At 39.5% G+C, this 10,000-nt stretch overlaps 15 non-coding genes across 15 annotated transcripts in view; all 15 read left to right on the top strand.

Moving 5' to 3' along the window:
* Window positions 1-33, top strand: part of LOC141307720 (5S ribosomal RNA) — a 119-nt gene extending 86 nt beyond the window's left edge. Inside the window, exon 1 of the ribosomal RNA XR_012346670.1 lies at window positions 1-33. This exon is cut by the window's left edge and continues 86 nt beyond it. This is a non-coding gene — a ribosomal RNA (5S ribosomal RNA).
* An 84-nt stretch (window positions 34-117) lies between these two features.
* Window positions 118-236, top strand: LOC141307344 (5S ribosomal RNA). The gene has a single exon (XR_012346297.1). It is a non-coding gene; the product is annotated as a 5S ribosomal RNA (ribosomal RNA).
* Window positions 237-966: 730 nt separating this feature from the next.
* LOC141306932 (5S ribosomal RNA) lies at window positions 967-1,085 on the top strand. The gene has a single exon (XR_012345888.1). It is a non-coding gene; the product is annotated as a 5S ribosomal RNA (ribosomal RNA).
* An 84-nt stretch (window positions 1,086-1,169) lies between these two features.
* Window positions 1,170-1,288, top strand: LOC141307343 (5S ribosomal RNA). The gene has a single exon (XR_012346296.1). It is a non-coding gene; the product is annotated as a 5S ribosomal RNA (ribosomal RNA).
* A 732-nt stretch (window positions 1,289-2,020) lies between these two features.
* Window positions 2,021-2,139, top strand: LOC141306810 (5S ribosomal RNA). The gene has a single exon (XR_012345766.1). It is a non-coding gene; the product is annotated as a 5S ribosomal RNA (ribosomal RNA).
* Window positions 2,140-3,515: 1,376 nt separating this feature from the next.
* On the top strand, window positions 3,516-3,634 carry LOC141307725 (5S ribosomal RNA). Its single transcript, XR_012346676.1, has one exon. It is a non-coding gene; the product is annotated as a 5S ribosomal RNA (ribosomal RNA).
* Window positions 3,635-3,718: 84 nt separating this feature from the next.
* LOC141307544 (5S ribosomal RNA) lies at window positions 3,719-3,837 on the top strand. Its single transcript, XR_012346496.1, has one exon. It is a non-coding gene; the product is annotated as a 5S ribosomal RNA (ribosomal RNA).
* A 730-nt stretch (window positions 3,838-4,567) lies between these two features.
* LOC141307342 (5S ribosomal RNA) lies at window positions 4,568-4,686 on the top strand. Its single transcript, XR_012346295.1, has one exon. It is a non-coding gene; the product is annotated as a 5S ribosomal RNA (ribosomal RNA).
* A 723-nt stretch (window positions 4,687-5,409) lies between these two features.
* Window positions 5,410-5,528, top strand: LOC141306575 (5S ribosomal RNA). Its single transcript, XR_012345534.1, has one exon. It is a non-coding gene; the product is annotated as a 5S ribosomal RNA (ribosomal RNA).
* An 84-nt stretch (window positions 5,529-5,612) lies between these two features.
* Window positions 5,613-5,731, top strand: LOC141307341 (5S ribosomal RNA). Its single transcript, XR_012346294.1, has one exon. It is a non-coding gene; the product is annotated as a 5S ribosomal RNA (ribosomal RNA).
* A 1,365-nt stretch (window positions 5,732-7,096) lies between these two features.
* On the top strand, window positions 7,097-7,215 carry LOC141307633 (5S ribosomal RNA). The gene has a single exon (XR_012346583.1). It is a non-coding gene; the product is annotated as a 5S ribosomal RNA (ribosomal RNA).
* A 1,378-nt stretch (window positions 7,216-8,593) lies between these two features.
* On the top strand, window positions 8,594-8,712 carry LOC141306931 (5S ribosomal RNA). Its single transcript, XR_012345887.1, has one exon. It is a non-coding gene; the product is annotated as a 5S ribosomal RNA (ribosomal RNA).
* Window positions 8,713-8,796: 84 nt separating this feature from the next.
* On the top strand, window positions 8,797-8,915 carry LOC141307339 (5S ribosomal RNA). Its single transcript, XR_012346293.1, has one exon. It is a non-coding gene; the product is annotated as a 5S ribosomal RNA (ribosomal RNA).
* A 731-nt stretch (window positions 8,916-9,646) lies between these two features.
* Window positions 9,647-9,765, top strand: LOC141306929 (5S ribosomal RNA). The gene has a single exon (XR_012345886.1). It is a non-coding gene; the product is annotated as a 5S ribosomal RNA (ribosomal RNA).
* Window positions 9,766-9,849: 84 nt separating this feature from the next.
* Window positions 9,850-9,968, top strand: LOC141307338 (5S ribosomal RNA). Its single transcript, XR_012346292.1, has one exon. It is a non-coding gene; the product is annotated as a 5S ribosomal RNA (ribosomal RNA).
* Window positions 9,969-10,000: the final 32 nt, after the last annotated feature.

Genomic DNA, 10,000 nt, shown 5'->3' with positions numbered 1-10,000 from the left:
GAGACCGCCTGGGAATACCAGGTGCTGTAAGCTTTTGCCTTTTCTTCACTATTTATATAATATGCTGGCTTTTACGGAGGCTGATCTTTAAATAGGCCACTTTTTGGAGCAGCCCTCGCTTACGGCCATACTGCGCTGAGACCGCCCGATCTCGTCTGATCTCGGAAGCAAAGCAGCGTCGGGCCTGGTTAGTACTTGGATGGGAGACCGCCTGGGAATACCAGGTGCTGTAAGCTTTTGCCTTTTCTTCACTATTTATATAATATGCTGGCTTTTAGAAAGACGTGTTTTACCGCTCTATTTATTACAATCATTTAAATGTATTATAGAGTGTTAAGTGTTTTACATGTTTTTTTAGGCCATTTTATTGCTCTTAACATTTTAAGTGTGTGTGTGTCTTAAATAAATGGATGGTTGGCCTGCCATGTGACTAGACACATGACAGGAAGCAGGAAGTACAACTGTATAAGAGAGCAGCATGACAAACAAAGGACAGTCACCAAACTGTTGGATTAAGGAGTTTGCTAATTTTAGAGCTCACCTTTCCATTCACCACCTGCAAACTTTGGATTACACTTTCTGTGGATTGTATATACAATGGTGGACACTCACATTGGACTTATCAACACACTGGGATTCTTGGACTGTTTTTAGGGTATGGACAAATGAACTGTATTCTTTTAACAGCATTTACCTAGTTTTATCGTGTTGTTTTAAAGTCTTTTATGTGAACCTTGTATATAAACCAAATCTATTTAAACCAATCTTCTTTTATGTCTCATTCTTTTAACCACTAGTCATCTCTCACAGTTAAATCTGACCCCATTTTAATCTTGTAACTCTGGATGGGAGACCGCCTGGGAATACCAGGTGCTGTAAGCTTTTGCCTTTTCTTCACTATTTATATAATATGATGGCTTTTACGGAGGCTGATCTATAAATAGCCCACTTTTTGGAGCAGTACTCGCTTACGGCCATACTGCGCTGAGAGCGCCCGATCTCGTCTGATCTCGGAAGCAAAGCAGCGTCGGGCCTGGTTAGTACTTAGATGGGAGACCGCCTGGGAATACCAGGTGCTGTAAGCTTTTGCCTTTTCTTCACTATTTATATAATATGCTGGCTTTTACGGAGGCTGATCTTTAAATAGCCCACTTTTTGGAGCAGCCCTCGCTTACGGCCATACTGCGCTGAGACCGCCCGATCTCGTCTGATCTCGGAAGCAAAGCAGCGTCGGGCCTGGTTAGTACTTGGATGGGAGACCGCCTGGGAATACCAGGTGCTGTAAGCTTTTGCCTTTTCTTCACTATTTATATAATATGCTGGCTTTTAGAAAGACGTGTTTTACCGCTCTATTTATTACAATCATTTAAATGTATTATAGAGTGTTAAGTGTTTTACATGTTTTTTTAGGCCATTTTATTGCTCTTAACATTTTAAGTGTGTGTGTGTGTCTTAAATAAATGGATGGTTGGCCTGCCATGTGACTAGACACATGACAGGAAGCAGGAAGTACAACTGTATAAGAGAGCAGCATGACAAACAAAGGACAGTCACCAAACTGTTGGATTAAGGAGTTTGCTAATTTTAGAGCTCACCTTTCCATTCACCACCTGCAAACTTTGGATTACACTTTCTGTGGATTGTATATACAATGGTGGACACTCACATTGGACTTATCAACACACTGGGATTCTTGGACTGTTTTTAGGGTATGGACAAATGAACTGTATTCTTTTAACAGCATTTACCTAGTTTTATCGTGTTGTTTTAAAGTCTTTTATGTGAACCTTGTATAAAAACCAAATCTATTTAAACCAATCTTCTTTTATGTCTCATTCTTTTAACCACTAGTCATCTCTCACAGTTAATTCTGACCCCATTTTAATGTTGTAACTCTGGATGGGAGACCGCCTGGGAATACCAGGTGCTGTAAGCTTTTGCCTTTTCTTCACTATTTATATAATATGATGGCTTTTACGGAGGCTGATCTATAAATAACCCACTTTTTGGAGCAGTCCTCGCTTACGGCCATACTGCGCTGAGTGCGCCCGATCTCGTCTGATCTCGGAAGCAAAGCAGCGTCGGGCCTGGTTAGTACTTGGATGGGAGACCGCCTGGGAATACCAGGTGCTGTAAGCTTTTGCCTTTTCTTCACTATTTATATAATATGATGGCTTTTAGAAAGACGTGTTTTACCGCTCTATTTATTACAATCATTTAAATGTATTATAGAGTGTTAAGTGTTTTACATGTTTTTTAGGCCATTTTATTACTCTTAACATTTTAAGTGTGTGTGTGTGTGTGTCTTTAATAAATGGATGGTTGGCCTGCCATGTGACTAGACACATGACAGGAAGCAGGAAGTACAACTGTATAAGAGAGCAGCATGACAAAAAAAGTCACCAAACTGTTGGATTAAGGAGTTGCTAATTTTAGAGCTCACCTTTCCATTCACCACCTGCAAACTTTGGATTACACTTTCTGTGGATTGTATATACAATGGTGGACACTCACATTGGACTTATCAACACACTGGGATTCTTGGACTGTTTTTAGGGTATGGACAAATGAACTGTATTCTTTTAACAGCATTTACCTAGTTTTATCGTGTTGTTTTAAAGTCTTTTATGTGAACCTTGTATATAAACCAAATCTATTTAAACCAATCTTCTTTTATGTCTCATTCTTTTAACCACTAGTCATCTCTCACAGTTAAATCTGACCCCATTTTAATCTTGTAACTCTGGATGGGAGACCGCCTGGGAATACCAGGTGCTGTAAGCTTTTGCCTTTTCTTCACTATTTATATAATATGCTGGCTTTTAGAAAGACGTGTTTTACCGCTCTATTTATTACAATCATTTAAATGTATTATAGAGTGTTAAGTGTTTTACATGTTTTTTTAGGCCATTTTATTGCTCTTAACATTTTAAGTGTGTGTGTGTCTTAAATAAATGGATGGTTGGCCTGCCATGTGACTAGACACATGACAGGAAGCAGGAAGTACAACTGTATAAGAGAGCAGCATGACATACAAAGGACAGTCACCAAACTGTTGGATTAAGGAGTTTGCTAATTTTAGAGCTCACCTTTCCATTCACCACCTGCAAACTTTGGATTACACTTTCTGTGGATTGTATATACAATGGTGGACACTCACATTGGACTTATCAACACACTGGGATTCTTGGACTGTTTTTAGGGTATGGACAAATGAACTGTATTCTTTTAACAGCATTTACCTAGTTTTATCGTGTTGTTTTAAAGTCTTTTTATGTGAACCTTGTATATAAACCAAATCTATTTAAACCAATCTTCTTTTATGTCTCATTCTTTTAACCACTAGTCATCTCTCACAGTTAAATCTGACCCCATTTTAATCTTGTAACTCTGGATGGGAGACCGCCTGGGAATACCAGGTGCTGTAAGCTTTTGCCTTTTCTTCACTATTTATATAATATGCTGGCTTTTACGGAGGCTGATCTTTAAATAGCCCACTTTTTGGAGCAGCCCTCACTTACGGCCATACTGCGCTGAGACCGCCCTATCTCGTCTGATCTCGGAAGCAAAGCAGCGTCGGGCCTGGTTAGTACTTGGATGGGAGACCGCCTGGGAATACCAGGTGCTGTAAGCTTTTGCCTTTTCTTCACTATTTATATAATATGCTGGCTTTTACGGAGGCTGATCTTTAAATAGGCCACTTTTTGGAGCAGCCCTCGCTTACGGCCATACCGCGCTGAGACCGCCCAATCTCGTCTGATCTCGGAAGCAAAGCAGCGTCGGGCCTGGTTAGTACTTGGATGGGAGACCGCCTGGGAATACCAGGTGCTGTAAGCTTTTGCCTTTTCTTCACTATTTATATAATATGCTGGCTTTTAGAAAGACGTGTTTTACCGCTCTATTTATTACAATCATTTAAATGTATTATAGATTGTTAAGTGTTTTACATGTTTTTTTAGGCCATTTTATTGCTCTTAACATTTTAAGTGTGTGTGTGTCTTAAATAAATGGATGGTTGGCCTGCCATGTGACTAGACACATGACAGGAAGCAGGAAGTACAACTGTATAAGAGAGCAGCATGACAAACAAAGGACAGTCACCAAACTGTTGGATTAAGGAGTTTGCTAATTTTAGAGCTCACCTTTCCATTCACCACCTGCAAACTTTGGATTACACTTTCTGTGGATTGTATATACAATGGTGGACACTCACATTGGACTTATCAACACACTAGGATTCTTGGACTGTTTTTAGGGTATGGACAATTGAACTGTATTCTTTTAACAGCATTTACCTAGTTTTATCGTGTTGTTTTAAAGTCTTTTATGTGAACCTTGTATATAAACCAAATCTATTTAAACCAATCTTCTTTTATGTCTCATTCTTTTAACCACTACTCATCTCTCACAGTTAAATCTGACCCCATTTTAATCTTGTAACTCTGGATGGGAGACCGCCTGGGAATACCAGGTGCTGTAAGCTTTTGCCTTTTCTTCACTATTTATATAATATGCTGGCTTTTACAGAGGCTGATCTTTAAATAGCCCACTTTTTGGAGCAGCCCTCGCTTACGGCCATACTGCGCTGAGACCGCCCGATCTCGTCTGATCTCGGAAGCAAAGCAGCGTCGGGCCTGGTTAGTACTTGGATGGGAGACCGCCTGGGAATACCAGGTGCTGTAAGCTTTTGCCTTTTCTTCACTATTTATATAATATGCTGGCTTTTAGAAAGACGTGTTTTACCGCTCTATTTATTACAATCATTTAAATGTATTATAGAGTGTTAAGTGTTTTACATGTTTTTTAGGCCATTTTATTACTCTTAACATTTTAAGTGTGTGTGTGTCTTTAATAAATGGATGGTTCGCCTGCCATGTGACTAGACACATGACAGGAAGCAGGAAGTACAACTGTATAAGAGAGCAGCATGACAAAAAAAGTCACCAAACTGTTGGATTAAGGAGTTGCTAATTTTAGAGCTCACCTTTCCATTCACCACCTGCAAACTTTGGATTACACTTTCTGTGGATTGTATATACAATGGTGGACACTCACATTGGACTTATCAACACACTGGGATTCTTGGACTGTTTTTAGGGTATGGACAAATGAACTGTATTCTTTTAACAGCATTTACCTAGTTTTATCGTGTTGTTTTAAAGTCTTTTATGTGAACCTTGTATATAAACCAAATCTATTTAAACCAATCTTCTTTTATGTCTCATTCTTTTAACCACTAGTCATCTCTCACAGTTAAATCTGACCCCATTTTAATCTTGTAACTCTGGATGGGAGACCGCCTGGGAATACCAGGTGCTGTAAGCTTTTGCCTTTTCTTCACTATTTATATAATATGATGGCTTTTACGGAGGCTGATCTATAAATAGCCCACTTTTTGGAGCAGTACTCGCTTACGGCCATACTGCGCTGAGAGCACCCGATCTCGTCTGATCTCGGAAGCAAAGCAGCGTCGGGCCTGGTTAGTACTTAGATGGGAGACCGCCTGGGAATACCAGGTGCTGTAAGCTTTTGCCTTTTCTTCACTATTTATATAATATGCTGGCTTTTACGGAGGCTGATCTTTAAATAGCCCACTTTTTGGAGCAGCCCTCGCTTACGGCCATACTGCGCTGAGACCGCCCGATCTCGTCTGATCTCGGAAGCAAAGCAGCGTCGGGCCTGGTTAGTACTTGGATGGGAGACCGCCTGGGAATACCAGGTGCTGTAAGCTTTTGCCTTTTCTTCACTATTTATATAATATGCTGGCTTTTAGAAAGACGTGTTTTACCGCTCTATTTATTACAATCATTTAAATGTATTATAGAGTGTTAAGTGTTTTACATGTTTTTTAGGCCATTTTATTACTCTTAACATTTTAAGTGTGTGTGTGTCTTTAATAAATGGATGGTTGGCCTGCCATGTGACTAGACACATGACAGGAAGCAGGAAGTACAACTGTATAAGAGAGCAGCATGACAAAAAAAGTCACCAAACTGTTGGATTAAGGAGTTGCTAATTTTAGAGCTCACCTTTCCATTCACCACCTGCAAACTTTGGATTACACTTTCTGTGGATTGTATATACAATGGTGGACACTCACATTGGACTTATCAACACACTGGGATTCTTGGACTGTTTTTAGGGTATGGACAAATGAACTGTATTCTTTTAACAGCATTTACCTAGTTTTATCGTGTTGTTTTAAAGTCTTTTATGTGAACCTTGTATATAAACCAAATCTATTTAAACCAATCTTCTTTTATGTCTCATTCTTTTAACCACTAGTCATCTCTCACAGTTAAATCTGACCCCATTTTAATCTTGTAACTCTGGAAGGGAGACCGCCTGGGAATACCAGGTGCTGTAAGCTTTTGCCTTTTCTTCACTATTTATATAATATGCTGGCTTTTAGAAAGACGTGTTTTACCGCTCTATTTATTACAATCATTTAAATGTATTATAGAGTGTTAAGTGTTTTACATGTTTTTTTAGGCCATTTTATTGCTCTTAACATTTTAAGTGTGTGTCTTAAATAAATGGATGGTTGGCCTGCCATGTGACTAGACACATGACAGGAAGCAGGAAGTACAACTGTATAAGAGAGCAGCATGACAAACAAAGGACAGTCACCAAACTGTTGGATTAAGGAGTTTGCTAATTTTAGAGCTCACCTTTCCATTCACCACCTGCAAACTTTGGATTACACTTTCTGTGGATTGTATATACAATGGTGGACACTCACATTGGACTTATCAACACACTGGGATTCTTGGACTGTTTTTAGGGTATGGACAAATGAACTGTATTCTTTTAACAGCATTTACCTAGTTTTATCGTGTTGTTTTAAAGTCTTTTATGTGAACCTTGTATAAAAACCAAATCTATTTAAACCAATCTTCTTTTATGTCTCATTCTTTTAACCACTAGTCATCTCTCACAGTTAATTCTGACCCCATTTTAATGTTGTAACTCTGGATGGGAGACCGCCTGGGAATACCAGGTGCTGTAAGCTTTTGCCTTTTCTTCACTATTTATATAATATGATGGCTTTTACGGAGGCTGATCTATAAATAACCCACTTTTTGGAGCAGTCCTCGCTTACGGCCATACTGCGCTGAGTGCGCCCGATCTCGTCTGATCTCGGAAGCAAAGCAGCGTCGGGCCTTGTTAGTACTTGGATGGGAGACCGCCTGGGAATACCAGGTGCTGTAAGCTTTTGCCTTTTCTTCACTATTTATATAATATGCTGGCTTTTAGAAAGACGTGTTTTACCGCTCTATTTATTACAATCATTTAAATGTATTATAGAGTGTTAAGTGTTTTACATGTTTTTTAGGCCATTTTATTACTCTTAACATTTTAAGTGTGTGTGTGTGTGTGTGTCTTTAATAAATGGATGGTTGGCCTGCCATGTGACTAGACACATGACAGGAAGCAGGAAGTACAACTGTATAAGAGAGCAGCATGACAAAAAAAGTCACCAAACTGTTGGATTAAGGAGTTGCTAATTTTAGAGCTCACCTTTCCATTCACCACCTGCAAACTTTGGATTACACTTTCTGTGGATTGTATATACAATGGTGGACACTCACATTGGACTTATCAACACACTGGGATTCTTGGACTGTTTTTAGGGTATGGACAAATGAACTGTATTCTTTTAACAGCATTTACCTAGTTTTATCGTGTTGTTTTAAAGTCTTTTATGTGAACCTTGTATATAAACCAAATCTATTTAAACCAATCTTCTTTTATGTCTCATTCTTTTAACCACTAGTCATCTCTCACAGTTAAATCTGACCCCATTTTAATCTTGTAACTCTGGATGGGAGACCGCCTGGGAATACCAGGTGCTGTAAGCTTTTGCCTTTTCTTCACTATTTATATAATATGCTGGCTTTTAGAAAGACGTGTTTTACCGCTCTATTTATTACAATCATTTAAATGTATTATAGAGTGTTAAGTGTTTTACATGTTTTTTTAGGCCATTTTATTGCTCTTAACATTTTAAGTGTGTGTGTGTCTTAAATAAATGGATGGTTGGCCTGCCATGTGACTAGACACATGACAGGAAGCAGGAAGTACAACTGTATAAGAGAGCAGCATGACATACAAAGGACAGTCACCAAACTGTTGGATTAAGGAGTTTGCTAATTTTAGAGCTCACCTTTCCATTCACCACCTGCAAACTTTGGATTACACTTTCTGTGGATTGTATATACAATGGTGGACACTCACATTGGACTTATCAACACACTGGGATTCTTGGACTGTTTTTAGGGTATGGACAAATGAACTGTATTCTTTTAACAGCATTTACCTAGTTTTATCGTGTTGTTTTAAAGTCTTTTTATGTGAACCTTGTATATAAACCAAATCTATTTAAACCAATCTTCTTTTATGTCTCATTCTTTTAACCACTAGTCATCTCTCACAGTTAAATCTGACCCCATTTTAATCTTGTAACTCTGGATGGGAGACCGCCTGGGAATACCAGGTGCTGTAAGCTTTTGCCTTTTCTTCACTATTTATATAATATGATGGCTTTTACGGAGGCTGATCTATAAATAGCCCACTTTTTGGAGCAGTACTCGCTTACGGCCATACTGCGCTGAGAGCGCCCGATCTCGTCTGATCTCGGAAGCAAAGCAGCGTCGGGCCTGGTTAGTACTTAGATGGGAGACCGCCTGGGAATACCAGGTGCTGTAAGCTTTTGCCTTTTCTTCACTATTTATATAATATGCTGGCTTTTACGGAGGCTGATCTTTAAATAGCCCACTTTTTGGAGCAGCCCTCGCTTACGGCCATACTGCGCTGAGACCGCCCGATCTCGTCTGATCTCGGAAGCAAAGCAGCGTCGGGCCTGGTTAGTACTTGGATGGGAGACCGCCTGGGAATACCAGGTGCTGTAAGCTTTTGCCTTTTCTTCACTATTTATATAATATGCTGGCTTTTAGAAAGACGTGTTTTACCGCTCTATTTATTACAATCATTTAAATGTATTATAGAGTGTTAAGTGTTTTACATGTTTTTTTAGGCCATTTTATTGCTCTTAACATTTTAAGTGTGTGTGTGTCTTAAATAAATGGATGGTTGGCCTGCCATGTGACTAGACACATGACAGGAAGCAGGAAGTACAACTGTATAAGAGAGCAGCATGACATACAAAGGACAGTCACCAAACTGTTGGATTAAGGAGTTTGCTAATTTTAGAGCTCACCTTTCCATTCACCACCTGCAAACTTTGGATTACACTTTCTGTGGATTGTATATACAATGGTGGACACTCACATTGGACTTATCAACACACTGGGATTCTTGGACTGTTTTTAGGGTATGGACAAATGAACTGTATTCTTTTAACAGCATTTACCTAGTTTTATCGTGTTGTTTTAAAGTCTTTTTATGTGAACCTTGTATATAAACCAAATCTATTTAAACCAATCTTCTTTTATGTCTCATTCTTTTAACCACTAGTCATCTCTCACAGTTAAATCTGACCCCATTTTAATCTTGTAACTCTGGATGGGAGACCGCCTGGGAATACCAGGTGCTGTAAGCTTTTGCCTTTTCTTCACTATTTATATAATATGATGGCTTTTACGGAGGCTGATCTATAAATAGCCCACTTTTTGGAGCAGTACTCGCTTACGGCCATACTGCGCTGAGAGCGCCCGATCTCGTCTGATCTCGGAAGCAAAGCAGCGTCGGGCCTGGTTAGTACTTAGATGGGAGACCGCCTGGGAATACCAGGTGCTGTAAGCTTTTGCCTTTTCTTCACTATTTATATAATATGCTGGCTTTTACGGAGGCTGATCTTTAAATAGCCCACTTTTTGGAGCAGCCCTCGCTTACGGCCATACTGCGCTGAGACCGCCCGATCTCGTCTGATCTCGGAAGCAAAGCAGCGTCGGGCCTGGTTAGTACTTGGATGGGAGACCGCCTGGGAATACCAGGTGCTGTAAGCTTTTGCCTTTTCTTCACTATTTATATAATATGC

Source organism: Garra rufa, unplaced genomic scaffold (assembly GCF_049309525.1).
Source record: "Garra rufa unplaced genomic scaffold, GarRuf1.0 hap1_unplaced_002, whole genome shotgun sequence".
Lineage (NCBI taxonomy): Eukaryota > Metazoa > Chordata > Actinopteri > Cypriniformes > Cyprinidae > Garra > Garra rufa.
The sequence above is the reverse complement of the archived record's forward strand: the minus strand, read 5'-3'. Positions and strand labels throughout refer to the sequence as shown.